This window comes from Lissotriton helveticus, chromosome 7, assembly GCF_964261635.1.
Source record: "Lissotriton helveticus chromosome 7, aLisHel1.1, whole genome shotgun sequence".
NCBI lineage: Eukaryota > Metazoa > Chordata > Amphibia > Caudata > Salamandridae > Lissotriton > Lissotriton helveticus.
Genome location: NC_136068.1, coordinates 1,111,309,534 through 1,111,325,092, shown reverse-complemented (window position 1 = coordinate 1,111,325,092; position 15,559 = coordinate 1,111,309,534).

The following is a 15,559-nucleotide window of genomic DNA, read 5'->3' as shown; positions in this document are numbered from 1 at the left end:
CAAGACCCATGGGGAACACAACAGCTAGCGGATGGGGTCAGGAGGCCACCCCTTTTGACTGGGGATTTGGAATGGGGAATAGGTATGGAGTCTTATCCAACTTAAATGACTGCGACTGACATATGGAGGACATTATTTTGGTAAAAGATGCTTTAGATCAGCCACCAACCCAGAGCAGTCAACTTATTAATGGCTTAGACCCCAGCGAGTTCATCCTTCAGATAGGGCAAGAAGACCAAGTCACATCAAAATATGAACATCTCCCCACTTTAAATCTGCCTGAGCACTGTGCGAATCAGAGCTTTGCCAGTGATAACCCGCAGAGCCTTTTGAAAGTGGGAACTAATGAAGGGACCCAACTGTCACGAGCAGCTGAAGGGGCATTGGTGCGGTACTTAGAGCCTAAGACACCTATAGATTCTTGCAAGATGATAAGCTGGAACATAGCGGGGCTAAACGCCAAACGACAGGATAAGGCATGGTTAAGTTTTGTTTTAGGCCACCATATTATTGCTCTCCAGGAAACCTGGGACACATCCGCCAATCTTTGGTGGGATGGATTTACCAGCTTTACCAAAGCAGCTGTCCCCAGTCGTATGGGGAGAGCTAAGGGAGGCCTTTTAATTCTGTTCTCCTTAGACCTGAAGGGAAGTTGTAGGCAGATTAGTACCGATTCCCATAACATCTTAATGGTAGAAAGAGTGACCATCAACACTAGCAGGACCATATATATAAACTTTTACAACTCAGGGAACAGTGACCATAGAGGATGTAACATCACTAATCTAGATAGCATTTTAAAATTAGCCAGCCAGAATACCAAGTATGACTTAGAGTATATTTTATTAGGCGATTTTAACATTCACCCATGTAACCTAGTCTGTAGGATAAGTAGCGATGATGGGGACGAAGGATTAGAGGGACCCCACTTCGAACATACTACAAAGGGAGAGGAGTTGGAAGATCTTCTTGCTAACTTCGATTTGCACGAACCAGATGGTGGCCCCAGATTGCCAACTTTCACCGGTGTCCACCAAGGTACAATAATAGATTATATCTTTGTTACCCAAGGTATTTTAAACCGGGTTATTGCCTATCGCACGGTACAAACAAATTTTAGCGATCATAACCCGGTAGTACTCGAAGTGGCTTGGGGAGTTCACATGGGATTACCCCCAATGATAGCAAGGCCCGTTCACCCCCTGAGGACTTCTGATCAAGGCAGGCGAGTGAAATGGGCAAAGGTGGTCCTGGAAAAATTCTATGCAGAAAAGTTCCTTAAGATCAAGGACCAGGTTGAGATTTGCAAAAAACCTTGTGCCCAGGGTCAAGAAATTGTAGAGGCATTCGAGGCAATATGTGGGCAGGTGTCACAGGATCTTTTAGTTAAGCCAAAAAAAGGAACCCCAGGAAATAAGTGCTGGTTTGACTCAGCATGTTCTAAAGCTCACAGATTACTGCTGGCAGCCCTACAAAATATTCCTAGGGTAAAAGATGAGATCATTAGACTAAGGAAAATTTATAAGCTAGCCGTAAAAAAACGAAAGGACACCATTAAACGTGAAGCGTGGGAAAATCTCCTCTCAGTGGCAGTCCTGAAGGATAGTAGGAAATTTTGGGAGATTATTAAACAGCCCTTCTTTTCAGATGACAATAACGCATCCATGGACTGTGTTATCCCTGACGAAAAATGGTTGTCTCATTTTAAAAATGTATACGGGGATAATGATGAAGCAATTAAAGGTGTACCGTTGGTAACCTTAGCCGCCCGTCCCATCCTTTTCAACTATCAAGAAGTGGAAAAAGCTATCTTGGCTACTACAAAGCATAAGGCACCCGGCCCCGATGGAGTCCCTGCTGACTTTTTTATGTATTCACCAAAATTGTGGGCAGAGGTTTTGGCAAACGTGTTCAATGCAGTCAATGGCAACCCAGCACCTGCCTCATGGGACACCTCCACCATCGTCCCTATTTTTAAAAAAGGCCAGCGGGATGATCCCGGCTGTTATAGGCCTATATCCCTCCTGGATTCATCTGTAAAAATCTTAGGTAGAGTCCTTTTATCTAGGTTGAGGGGAAATGTTGAGAGCTGTGGTGGGTTGTCTGAGATCCAATATGGTTTTAGAGAAAGAAAAGGGACCATTGAACAGTGCGCCAACTTGCATTTGCTCATCTCCAAATACACCGTGGCCAAGGAGGGGTCCGTGTTTCTAGCGTTCATGGATCTCTCCTCGGCTTTTGATTTGGTCAACAGGACAAAGTTGTGGGCCATCCTGTTGGAGATGGGTATTGACGAGGCATTGGTCACCTTTATGGCCACTCTGCACCAAGAGCTTTTTGCAGCCGTACGTGTAACGAATGAGGGTAGGTGTACCCCCCTCTTTAAATCATTAAAAGGGGTACGGCAAGGCTGTATATTAGCCCCCTTGCTCTTCACCATTTATATCAACGGCCTGGGCCCACACCTAGGGGAGCAGGAAGCCTACGTCCCGCATGCAGGAGCCGTTAAAATTCCGGCGCTCCTGTATGCGGATGACGCCGTACTGATCGCTCGCACGGGTGTTGGCCTCCAGCACCTTTTGAATGCCTTTGGCTCGTTTATGGAGCGATTGGATCTTAAGGTAAACGTAACCAAGTCACATACAATGGTGGTGGGCCGTGAGTGTAGTAAGAAGAGAAGTAAAACATTCACATGTAGGGGGGACACGGTTTCCAGGGTATCTACATTTCCCTATCTAGGCGTATTGTTTGATCAGAAAGGGACCCGGGGCCCGCAGGTAAGAGCAAAGAGGTTGGCTGTCATTAGATCATCATCAGCACTCCTGGGCTTTGCTGGTAGGCTAGGGGCTAGGCCTATGGAAGCTCTGTTAAAAATCTATAAGAGTAAATCTGTGGCCATTGCGCTATATGGTTCCGCATTGTGGGGTTATGTAAACTTGGTACCAATCCAGACAGCAGAGAATAGATTCATCAGAGCCTTGCTTTCTGTACCACAGTCGACCCCAACCTACTCCATCCATAAAGAAGTGGGCCTACATTTCTTGTCTGACATGCTGAGCATGGCCCCTCTGATCTTTTGGTTAAAAACGTGGATGAACGAAGAACTCCCATTAAATCATAAGATCATGTTTGACGTTCTGTCCCTGGACAAATCTAATAAGATCCCCTGGTTGGCCTATCTGGCTAAGGCATTTTCAGACCTGGGACGTCCGGAGCTTTTTTCCTCCCCCGAGAACATCAAGGTACATGACATCGATTTTGTAAAAAAGTCCTTTATGGGAAGGCAGGAAGCATGCCGTGAAGAATGTGAACTGGCGAAACCGTCAGTGAGGGAACATTGCCTACTTGTTAACTCATTTTCACTAGCACCATACCTTGGTTTTGTTACAATTCCCTTCCATAGGTTCCTTTTAACTAAGTTTAGATTTAATTTGTTACATTTTTATTTAGGCTCTTTTAAAAGTTGGCAGAAGCCGGAACTAGCCTTGCCCTGTAGCTGCGACCAGTTCTCTGTACAAGATACAATGCATTTTGTCATGTTTTGTGGGAAGTATTTAGAGCCAAGAAAAAAATACTTGTTGCCCATTCTTAAAGAGGCTGTCTTCACTCAAGTGAGACCGGCCCTGCTCTTTTTACAATTACTGCCCAATCCCCACATTACTTTTTGTATAGCTAATTTTCTGGTAGCTGCTTCAAGGGTGAAAGCTGTCTGCCTAGATTCGCCTTAAAGCAAATGTTTTACCATTTATACTCATTTTTGAATGTAATATTTTTTAACTGTCTGTAATACTCCTTAAATTGCCTATTTGTATCTACCGTTTTTTTTTTTTTTTTAAGAAAAAGGAAAAAAAACCTTGTATGAAATGTTTTTAACTTTTTCCCCTCTTTGTATGGCTTTTAAATAAGTCGAATAAAGATATTCTGACTGACTGCACTCCCTTCTTTTTTTCATCTATTGGTTCTCCTACCAACCCTTGCTCTCCATGTTGCTGCCCACAGCGAGATCCTCCTTCTCTGTCACCCTTTGTTTCTCACTCTCTGTGTTGCTTCCACCCCAGTCCTTTGTGTTGCTCCCTCCAAACGCACCCTCTGTATTGCCCTCCCAGCCGCACTTGGGCGTTTGCTCTACTTTTTTTTTTTTAATTTCTGCTCCAACTTGGAAAAAAAAAAGAAATGGCATCATTTTGTAGGTGCATGAGTGATGCACGTGCCTGCAAAATTATCCACTGCAATTTTTTGTTTGTTTTCTTTAACTGTGGCGCACTGCATTGGAGATGCAATGCAGCATGGCAACAAACTATTGGCAAAGCAAAAGATCCCAAAGGCGAGACCATTTGCCTTTGCCAATGCTTGATATATTTATTTTGATAATTTGAAAAGCTTTACAGAATATACTCTTTAATCTGTTTCGTGAAAAAAAAGCTCTCTTGTGCCACTCAAATTTTTTATATTCCACGCAATATTTTAAATGTTACCGAATAGTTGTGCGACAATAATATGTCATATTGGTGGATTTACCAAATTATTGCATGCAAGGGACAGGACATGAACAATTTTGATGAGCACTGCGCTAAAGGCAAAGAAAAATCCATGCGTAAATCAATTTCGGCTCTACTCTTGAAGGAAGAGCGCTGCAGAAATAGCTACTCTTTGTCCTTTTAAGCATATGTTATTAAACCCAATCTTTTCTGAGCATAAGGCTAGGGATTTTCCGACAGTGAATGTCCTGCTGTGATTTCAACCTGGTAGCATAGCAGCGGGGTGGGTCACTGGAGTAGCAGGTCTGAGCTTGCGACTCAGTGAGCCTGGGAGCAGGGCCCTCGCTCCCTGTGACATGTGAGCACATACCTGGAATTATATGTTACTCTGTAGGTCATCCCTGTGGGAATGTGTACAGCTTAATTTGTACCAGTTATTGCAGATGCTGGGCAGTGGCATTCTTTGGGGACCAGGACTTATTTTTACCATCAGACTTTAAGCAAGACAGAGAAAGACTGACAAGGGAGGAAGAAGAAGGAACAGAGTGAAAAATGGATAGAGCAGGGATGAAAAAGAACCAGGAGTAGTGGAACATAGCAACTGTATGTCCTGTGTGGTGGAACAAAAAGATATGAGTTGGATTCAGGAGTAAGGAGTCTTGGTAATTAGAAACCTTTGCATTTCCAACCCTTATCTGCGGCAGTGCCAGTGTTTGGCTCCTAAGAAAAATAAAATGATAAAATACATTGATATACAATATAATGAAATCTTTTTACAAATTAAGCACATGCTGCCTGGGTGGTGGTGGCAGGGTATAAAATATACTTCCAACACAAAAAAGTGATGGGTGGAGGCTTGCAAAAAGTTTAGTCACTTAGCAATCTCTTGGGGACTAAGCTACACTTGACTGCAACGCCTCAATCGGGCATGCCATGGATTGCTTGTTTCCGGTTCAGGAAGCACCTGGTCTGGCAGTTTGGGCTGGACTGTTCCTAATAGAGAAGGGTCAAGACTGATTTGCATATGGTTGTGTCCCAACTCAGGTGACATGGTGGAGCGAAGAACGATGGGTTGGAATGCTACCCAGAGCGATTGCCGGTGGTTAACATTGTATTTGAACAACCTCCCATCACTTTGTGTTTGTGATATAATATATAATTTACAGGTTTGCTCTGGTGCATTCAGCTGTAATTGTTTAATGCATTACTTTTTTAAGAGCTCATTGCTATTGTATTCACGCGCACATGCATTCAATATAAAACTGTTCTGGCAAGCTGCATGCCCTTTTCCAAAGGAAACTCACGCTTGAAACTAAACAAAATCAATAGTTATACACCTTGATTAAAATGAATAGGCATGTTCATATGACATATTTCATTTAAAAAATAAAATAGGTGTCTATATATCAATAGGATGCCTTGCACAATGTGGTCAGATTTTTAGGTCTGGTTTCACCTTGCAGCTGTCTAAAGACATATTGCTAACAATTCTTTAAAATATCTGTAGAGTGCACTTTGCCTTCACCCAGAAGCCTAATATTCTGTCATCTCATGCTGTTGACTGCTTGGTTTATCATTCTGCCTTCCAGGAAGTGTTACAATTGGAATGCATGAGAAACTATTTTACATCATGTTGTTTCTCACAATCAATTATCTCCTGGATGCAATATATGCATAAACAATCCTTTATTTTGCTGTTTGTTCCCAGCAATGTCAAAGCCAATAAAGCAGGCTTTAGTGTTATAAACAGCATTTGTGACTGTAACATATGTAAACAGGCATTTTTGAATGCTTGTATTTACATGTATTATCCCATTAAAGTCCAAACTATTTTCTTTGCCAGTCTAAAATCTCAACATATTAGCAAACTGGCAGAAAAATATTTATAGCAAGGAGTTCAGTAGAAAGGAAGATGCTCTTGAATTATATTTACACCAGCAGTAGATATAACATATGGGCTAAAGTACTCCCCGGCAAACATTATATGGATATTTCAAGACACCAAGGAGTTCCATGACAATATAGGGGAATGAGGTCAAAGGTTAAGCTCTTTTTTGAGGTTATAGAACTCTGCGGTATCATTATAATGTGTGGTGGGCTACTTTGTTCCTTATAATACATGCTCACATCAACACCATTCCCACAAACCACTTAAATCCTTGGTGCATAGCTGTTTCATAAGAAAATGAGAGCATGTTTGCAAATATGAAGAATTACCATAACATCTCTAGTGCAAAATGACGATTCTTATAGATTAACCGAATAAAAAATCAAGTATTTATTAAAGACAAGTAGGCTAGCATTATGCATGAACTTTTATTTACTCCTTTTGACAGCAAACCATTAAAAGCTTCTAAATAGGACTTAAAACATTACAATGAGAAAATAATGTCATTTTCATATAAACTATTGTTAAATTCAGTAAAATAAAGATGATGGGTCCTTGTTGTAATGTTCATGTAGTATATTTATTCTTGGGATTAGATAGTCAGGTACAGCATTCAAGTAGGAATGTAAAATGATAAGAAACCCCACCGGGAGCAGATAACTTCCTGCTCAGCCTCCAGGTAACTGATAAATCCCTTGAATAGCAACAGGTAGAATCATGGATGACATCACAGAGACATGACATAGACAAGCAGACACTAACACTAAGGAAGGACAAAGAGAGAGGAAGAGCAGGATATAACAACTGTGTCCTCAATCTTCCTCCACTTTTGTTTGTTCTTCCTCTTGAACACTCTTGTATGATCTTTCACATCAACTTTATCCACTTTTAATTATCTGCAAAACAAAATCATAATATGAAACCAATCCATATACTTTTAATCTCAAGACAGGAAGCGTGCATTATGCATGGTCAAAGCGTTCCAAAACATATTTTGAAAAATGATCCACAGCCCTTACATAAAACCTCCCAAAAGTTTCTGAAGATGACCAATCAGCTGCCTTCAAAATGTCCTCTAACCAACCTCCCATCATACTGACCTTACTTGCCATAGCTCCTGTGACCGAATGAGCTGTAAACTTAGACACATCCACACTTGCTTCATTCATAGCTGCTTTTACTCACCTTGCATTGTAGCATTACTTACCTCTTTAAAAGGTTTCACATAAGAATTAAAGGCAGATCAACCCCTGCACCTTTGTAATCCAACATCCTTGTCTCATACTTCTTCAAACATTGTACCACAAATAGATTAGGTGAATCAGCAAATCTTGGATAAAAAACAGATCTGGACATTGTCTTAGTCCATTAACAAATCTAAAAAAAAACACCATCTAGTTGAAAAAAACCTATGTGACACTTCCAAAGCCTGAACATCCGAAACCCTTCAGAATAAAATAAGTCAAAGCAATGTAACCAACTTTCAGGTCAACTCTCTTACCTCCAAATATTTGTTGTTTGGACAACCTTCAAATAACTGTAAAACCAAATCCACATCCCACAAAGTCCGATACTTTGCATTAGTTGGTCTCTTGAAACAAATTCCATTCATCACTCTGCAGACCAAAGGACTTTTACCCACAGATATACCCTGTACTAATGAATGTTCTACTGCTACAGCTGACCTACAACAATTTACCACCCTGCAACACATTCCTTTCCCAAACAGTTCTGGAAAATGTGCCCCCTCTACATTATCTGCCGCCACAAGATCCAAATCCCTTTCCATGCACCAACGTAACCATACCTTCCATGCTCCTCTATACCTTTTTCTTTGTGTCTGGAGCCCAGGACTCATCGAGTAAACTCAAAGCTGATTGTCAAAGAAGATTCTTCAAGAGAACCTGATATTCTCCAGACTAGTAGGTTGAGAAAACCTGACTTCACCAAAGAATGCTGCTCTCTCTCTCTACGCCCAATAACAGTCATTGGAAAGACCTTATCAAATATTGCTCTTCCACCCATAACTTCATCACCGTTGGAAACCATGATTGTGTCTTCCAAAAAGGAGCTATAGTACCATCTGACATCTCTGCCTCCTCACCTGATCCAACACTCTCTGAATCATTGACAATGGGAGAAATGCATAACCTTTCATTCCCCTCCATCCTGCAAAAATGCATCTTTCGCCACAGCTCTCAGATCTGGCCTCCAACTTACATAATTTGGCAACTGATAAGTCAGTCTGGAGGCAAACAAATCTATCTAAAAAGTCTTGTTGAAAACTTCCACTCTCAATTTCCAATTGATGTAATCTATCACATTCCTGGAATCTCAATCCGCTACCATGTTCTGATTTCCAGGCAAATAGTCTGCTTTCAGATCTATTTTGTGTTCCATACAAAACTCCCACATCTCTTTTGCTAACTCGGACAATCGCTTTGACCTGCTTCCTCCCAACTTGTTTATATATGTAACCACTGTCACATTGTCTATTTTCAAAAGCACTGAACTGTCCTTCAAGTCTATCCTGAAATTTCGAAAGGGTAACAATGCTGCTTGCATCTCTAAACAATTTGTATGCTCTTCTCTCTCTTTCATTGAACATACTATACATGTCTCCTGGCCTAAGCAGGATGCTTCCCATCCGTGGTTGCTCGCAACAGTCTCCAACACCAAGTCTGGTTTTGTTCCAAATATTGCCCATCCATTCCAGGCTTCCAAATTTCCTCCCACCACACCAATTCTTCTCTCACATCTCTGCTCAGACAAACCTTATCTCCCTACCATAAACCCTTTGCTAATCTCTGAAGGGCCCTGAAATGCAATGGGCCCGGAAATACTGCCTGAATTGATGATGATAAGAGGCCTGTCACTTGAGCCACCTCCCTCAACTTCATCAAATCCTTCTTTGACATTGAGTTCACCTCCTGCCTTATAATTCCTCACCTTCTTCTCTGGTAACCGTAACTGACTTGTCACTGTGTCCACCACAAAACCTAGAAACTCCATCGACTGAGATGGAGCCATTATTGATTTGTCCATATTTATCACAAACCCAAGACTCTGCAGTAAACTTACTACCTCATCCAATTCTCTGCAATTCCTTCACATCCTGATTCATTATCAATATATCGTCTAAATAGACAATCATTCTTATCTCCCTTTGTCTTAAGAAGCCTAACACTGGTCGCACAACCTTCGTGAAGCACCAAGGTGCTGCTGACAATCCGAACAGGAGACTTTAGCACTGATACAACTGTCCCTTGCATCTGAACTGTAAGTAACCTGACTCTGCCATGCTATTGGTATAATGAAATAAGTGTCTTTCAGATCTATTTTTATCATTAAATCTAAGTTTTGAGGTAAATCTCTTAAAAAATGATTACCTTCCATTTTGAAATGTTGATACATCACATATTGATTGAAATTCCGGAAGTTTATTAAAGGCCTCTAGCCCTTGGCTTTCTTCTCTACTAAGAATAAGGTACTTACAAGTCTCCTTTCTTCCTCCCTCACTCTTACTGTTGCATTATTCTCTAACACCTCTTCCTAAACCACTTTCTCCAACTCTCTCTGAAACACCAACTTGTTCTGCTCTGAGGATTGGCATGGTTCCGAATCAAACTCCATTTGATAACCCTCTATGGCCTGTAACATCCATGCATCCTTCGTTAATAACTCCCATCGAGTTCTGAAAAACCTTAATCTTTCTCCCACACCTGATGGGATAAAAACAGAAACAATCTTCGTAATCACCTTGTCCTTGACTTTGTTTAGGGGCATGTCCCCTTCCGCTGTTACCTTTTCTTCCCTGGTTTCTTCCCCACTGCAGATAGAATTCTCCACCTCCAGGGTTTACCGTATATGCTCCATACCCTTAGTAGGTTTTTAAAAAAAAATGTTTTTATTGACATTTTATGTAGGTTCTCATATAGGATACGCATACAGTTAGAAATAAGCATAATATCAAGAAGAGTCTAAGTTATGCAATGCACTAATATTAACAGTAATTCACTAGCACTCCCAGAGGCCAATCTTACTTTTAGTATAACAGTGCTAAGAGGTTAATATCCCAGCGCCCAACACAATAACCATTGCACTAAACACGGCAGGTTAATGGGCTAATTACATCATCGGGTGGTGGTTACTTTCACCAGTGCTTGCTCCACTATTACAATTATTTTACATCTATTATGTGGGTAGCCATTCAAAATTGGTCCATCATATGGGTATACTTGGTTGAATTCATAGTCCCAGCATGTTATAATCAAAATTCAAGCCATAGACATGAAAGAACGAAATTAGAAAAGAGGAAAAAAGGAAACAACCCCAAATGAAAAACAAAAACAAAAACAAAAGGAAAGATCAAATGATAACTTGGGCAGAGGAGAGGGGTATATACATTAAAACCGGTCAGATCCCAAGGGAGTGGCAGCAGACCTGACCCACAGGCAGGTCCAAGGGGGAGGGGAAAATCCCCTACAATGGGCTTCCCACCCGCCTTTGGCCAGCTAACCCAAGGTGGGCCGAGACCCCTATATTCCCCACCACATATCAAATCCCCGGAGCTCCGGGAGGATCCCGGGGAAATGTCTTGTGCCATGGCACCGGGTAGGGATCCGTGGGCAAACCCAATTTTCTCGCCACTGGTGCCCACAGTTTTCTTCCACTCGGCTAAAGCCTTCCTCCACTGTTCAGCAATTGGGCGCTTCGATATTCACCAGGTCTCCTTCCAACTCAATATTCTGCCCTCCGCTCCTTTCCGGCCCATGCCGACCACATCCCTGTTCCAAGCTGAAAATTGTGTCCTCCTTGCAGATTTCCACTCCATCGCTATTCTATGCTTAGTGAGACCCAATGCAACATCAATCAACCAATTCCTACCACGCGCTTAGGCGGCCTGGGAAAGGTGCCAATAAGCATACCTGCAACGCCCTTCCCAGCACGTTGTTAATTTTGTCCAACACAGCTTCCCAGAAAGGATGCAATCCTTGGCATTTCCAGGTCATATGACCGAAATTAGCATCTGGGTAAGCACACCTGGGGCATTGTCGCCCCTCCCCAATGTATGTCACATTAAGCCTCTGGGGCTTCATATAAGTCATGTGGGTATAATTGAACTGAATATATTTTAAACGGGTGTTCCAAGAGACCTTTTTGGGATACCACAACACCTTGCGCCACTCGGAGTCAGTGAAAATTCTGCCCCCAATCCTATCCAATCTCGCCTGCAGCCTGGCTAGAGGTGTGATGGAAGCTTCTATAAATGTGGCATATAGCCATTTCACCAAGTGTCCCATGGTACCAAGCGTGAACAAGGCGTGGAGAACAGGGGGTGTGTCAAGCCCCTCCCTCCCACCTCCCCACAACCACTCAAATGTGCGTGCCGATGCCTCGTTGCACAGGAACTGACCTGGAGGGAGCCCACAGTCATCCATCAGCTCTGCAAATGGAATCGCTTTGTCTGAGTAACAATCCCCGACATTGTCCAATCCAGCCTCAGACCACTGCGCTAACTGGTTACAAGTAAATATTGATTGTGGATTGCCATGTGGCAACCCCACTAGGGGCAGCATGGGGGAATATTTAATGGGCTGCAGCCCCCTCCCTGGCATCTCTTCCATGTCTGGAAAGCCGTGCACTGTAGCAGGCAGCAGTAAGGGATGGTTGTATGTTCTTACTTCGCATTCCGTTGCAACGCATGCCTTTACCACGCATGCGTTACAACTGAATGGTATTTCTACGCACTTGCTTTTCCACGAATTCTTCTGTGGTGGCGTCATACGTCGTTCAGAGAAAGCGGGAGTTTTTTTCCGTTTTCTCTTAAACAACGCTGTTTGCCTGCATATCCCGACGTGACTTCTGGTGAGTTATTTTTTTGGGGGGGAGACCCCCCAACCCCCTTTTTTTACTTTTAACCTTTACCACATATGCCTTTACTGCATAACTCGTAGTAAAGGTATGCGTGGTAAAGGCTATCGTGGTAACCATGCATGCGTTGTACTGCATGCGTGGTTAAGGTATCCGTGGAAACGGCCGCATTGTAGTGGCCGTTTCCCTAAGGAATAGGTGTAGCCGGCAGCAATAATTTCGCCGTCACCAGTTTAGGGCTAGACGTCGGATCTGATAGGCATGTTCCTTCCTCATTGACACCCATCACCCATTGTGCCAACCACTGCAACTGCAGCTGGGCAGCCAACATATAGAGTTCGAAATTTGGAACCCTTAGTCCACCCTCCAACATGGGGAGCTGCAATATTTTCAAAGACACCCTCGAGCGCCCACCTCCCCATACTAGTTCCCTCAACCAGCTGCTCGGCATCAGGACTGGAAGATTCACAAAAAAGTACAACAGTCGGGCATCATTACCATTTTGGAGAGGGTGATCCGTGCCATGGTGGGTAGCCGTAATGTGCACAAAACTGTACGCAAGAGTGGACTGAGCGAAGTGCCCCTCCCAGGTTTCCATCCCTTAGGTCATCCAAATCGTGGAAGATGTGAATACCCAAATATTTAAAGGTGCTCCAAGCCCAGAGAATGTCAGCAGGCAGCGCCATCGGCCTAGGCAATGCCTCGGCTATCAGGAACAAATATATTAACCCTTACGTCCAAGAGTTGAGCAAAGTCATCTAGGATATGCAAAGCCTCGGTGGCACCCTCAACTGCCTCTGATAAATATAGCAACATATCGTCCGCATACAGAGAGACGTGGTGCCACCACTCAGTAAGGGACAGTCCCAGCTCCTCCCCCCGCAGAAGGAACCTTTCCGCTAGGGGTTCGATGGCCAGGGCAAACGGGAGTGGAGAAAGGGGACACCCCTGCCGCGATCCCCGGGATACCTTACACTGCCTAGAGATAGTTCTACCCATCTTGACTCTTGCAGTAGGCAAGGCATAGGGAAGTCTCACCCATTGCACCCATTCCTCACCTAGGCCCATATGCAACATCACCTCAAACAAATACTCCCAGCTCACCGTATCAAAAGCCTTCTCCAAGTCCACCGACAGTACCGCTGCCCGACGGAGGGTTGGAGCATACGCGTAGAGTCTGCAGAGATTGTAAGAGGTGCAACGCGATTGAATAGGCCTGGGCGGGCAACTTCCCTCCGTTCACGGAGTTTGCAGAGTTTTCTGCACTCTGCATCCCGCACTCCGTGGAGCTCGCTGAGTGCAGAAAACTCGCGATTGTGAACAGAAAGTTCACGATTGCGAACTGTATGTTCGCGAGCGTGAGCTGATGCTCTGGTAGAATTTGTACCCGAGCGGCAGAAATACCAGCACAAACTGCAGTTCACACTGCACTCCACTACTCGTGGAACTTCGCTGAGTTTTTTTGTAACTTTGCGGAGTTCTGCGTAGCAAAACTCGGCAAATCATGCCCAGGCCTAGTCTGGATGGACTAAGTACTTCATGTGTGGGAGTAGCCTACCTGCAGTATCTTGCTCAAAATCTGAAAACCCAAATTGAGCATGGAGAGAGGCCAGTAGTCCCTTACCCCAGCCTCCGGCTTCTTGGACTTTAGAAGGGGGACCACAAGTGCTGTCTGGGTGGAGCTCGGTAAACCAGCCCCCTCATACACCACTGCAAATAACATGACCAGATGTGGGGCTAGCGTGTCAGTGAACCGCTGGTAGAACTCAGCTTTAAGGCTGACTGGCCCCAGTGTTTTACCAGGCGCCAATGCCACAATGGTGGCCCTGACTTCCTATAGGGTGATCGGGTCTCTCAGCTCCTCTTGAGTTTCAGCCTCCAGTGTGCACAGCTGTAGGGGGCCCAAGAAGTGTTGTATTTCTTGCAAAGGGGCGGCGGCTTGAGCCTCGTACAATTTTTCATAGTACCTCAGGAATGCGTTTTTAATTGCGTCTGGATCATGATCTACTTCTCCTGAGTCCAGGCCAATTTTGGCGATGGGTGCTCCCCCCAGCTCAGGTTTGATAAGCCTCGCCAGCAGTTGACACGCCCTCCCTTCTTCCTTCTGCACTCTGTCTAGGTAGTCTTTGTAATTATAACACCGCAGTCTGCCCAACGTGTCATTGTAGTGGTCCCGTGCCTCCTGTAGGGTCGCCCGGTGCCCCTCACCTTCCCCTGTAAATTATCAAGTCAACAAATGGTCTCCTCCAGGTCCAAGAGCTCCCGGCGCAGTTCCCTACGGGCTCCACATGCCTGACCCATAGAGTGGCTTTGTACAACCACCTTAAATGCTTCCCATTCCATCTGGGGTGATGAGGCTGTCCTAGCATTAATGGGGAAGTATGTTTCAATTAATATGAGCAACGAGGTCCTGAAGCGGGCATCGTCAACCAACGACGGATTTAATTTCCATGCAGGGATCAGGGGATGCCTCCCTGGTGGCTGATGTAATATTAATAATGGACTATGGTCCAACAAGGTGCACCCCAAATATTTTGAGTGGGAGACTGTACCACTGAAGGCCGGCAAACAAATGAAAGCATCAAGTCTATAGTGTACCTGGTGGATGGGTGAAAAAAGGAATATTCCCGTTTCCTAGCGTGTTGCAATCGCCATACATCCTCGAGACCCCAGTGGGACATCCAGGTACGGAAACCCACGGCTGTGTGGCTGAGTCCCCGGTAGGGGAGGGTGGGAGTGATCAACTGTAACATCCACAACGCAATTAAAATCTCCCCCTAAGATAAGGTGACCACTCAGGTGGAGAGCCAGTGAGGCAGAGAAAGATTCCAGGAAGCCAACCTGGTCCTGGTTGGACACATACACGTTGCCTAGTGTCACCTCCCGCCCCGCTAATCTACTCGTAAGTAGGGCATACTGCCCCTCTGTGTCAAGCCAGGAGTGTTCAAGGGCAAAGGGGACCTCAGGTTTCACCCAGATTAACACCTCCTAGCAAAGGCTGAGAAGGTGGTTCCAAAGTTCTGCTCCCTCCACCTCCTTTTCAACTTCCCAACCTACTCCCTGTTAAGGTGTGCCTCCTGGAGGAAGGCAATGTGCACAGCCCCACGCTGCAGGTAGGAATAAATGTGGCATTTGGCCATTGTGCCCATTCCTCGAATATTCCACGCAAGGAACTTTACAGTGTTAAATATGCTTTCCATATCCACAGGAATACGCCCCATATCTTGTGTATCCTGTGTAGAATATGTCGTGCACACCCGCCCCCTCTGCAAACAATACTATAAAGAAATCTAACAGATGAACCCCCATTTTGAACAAC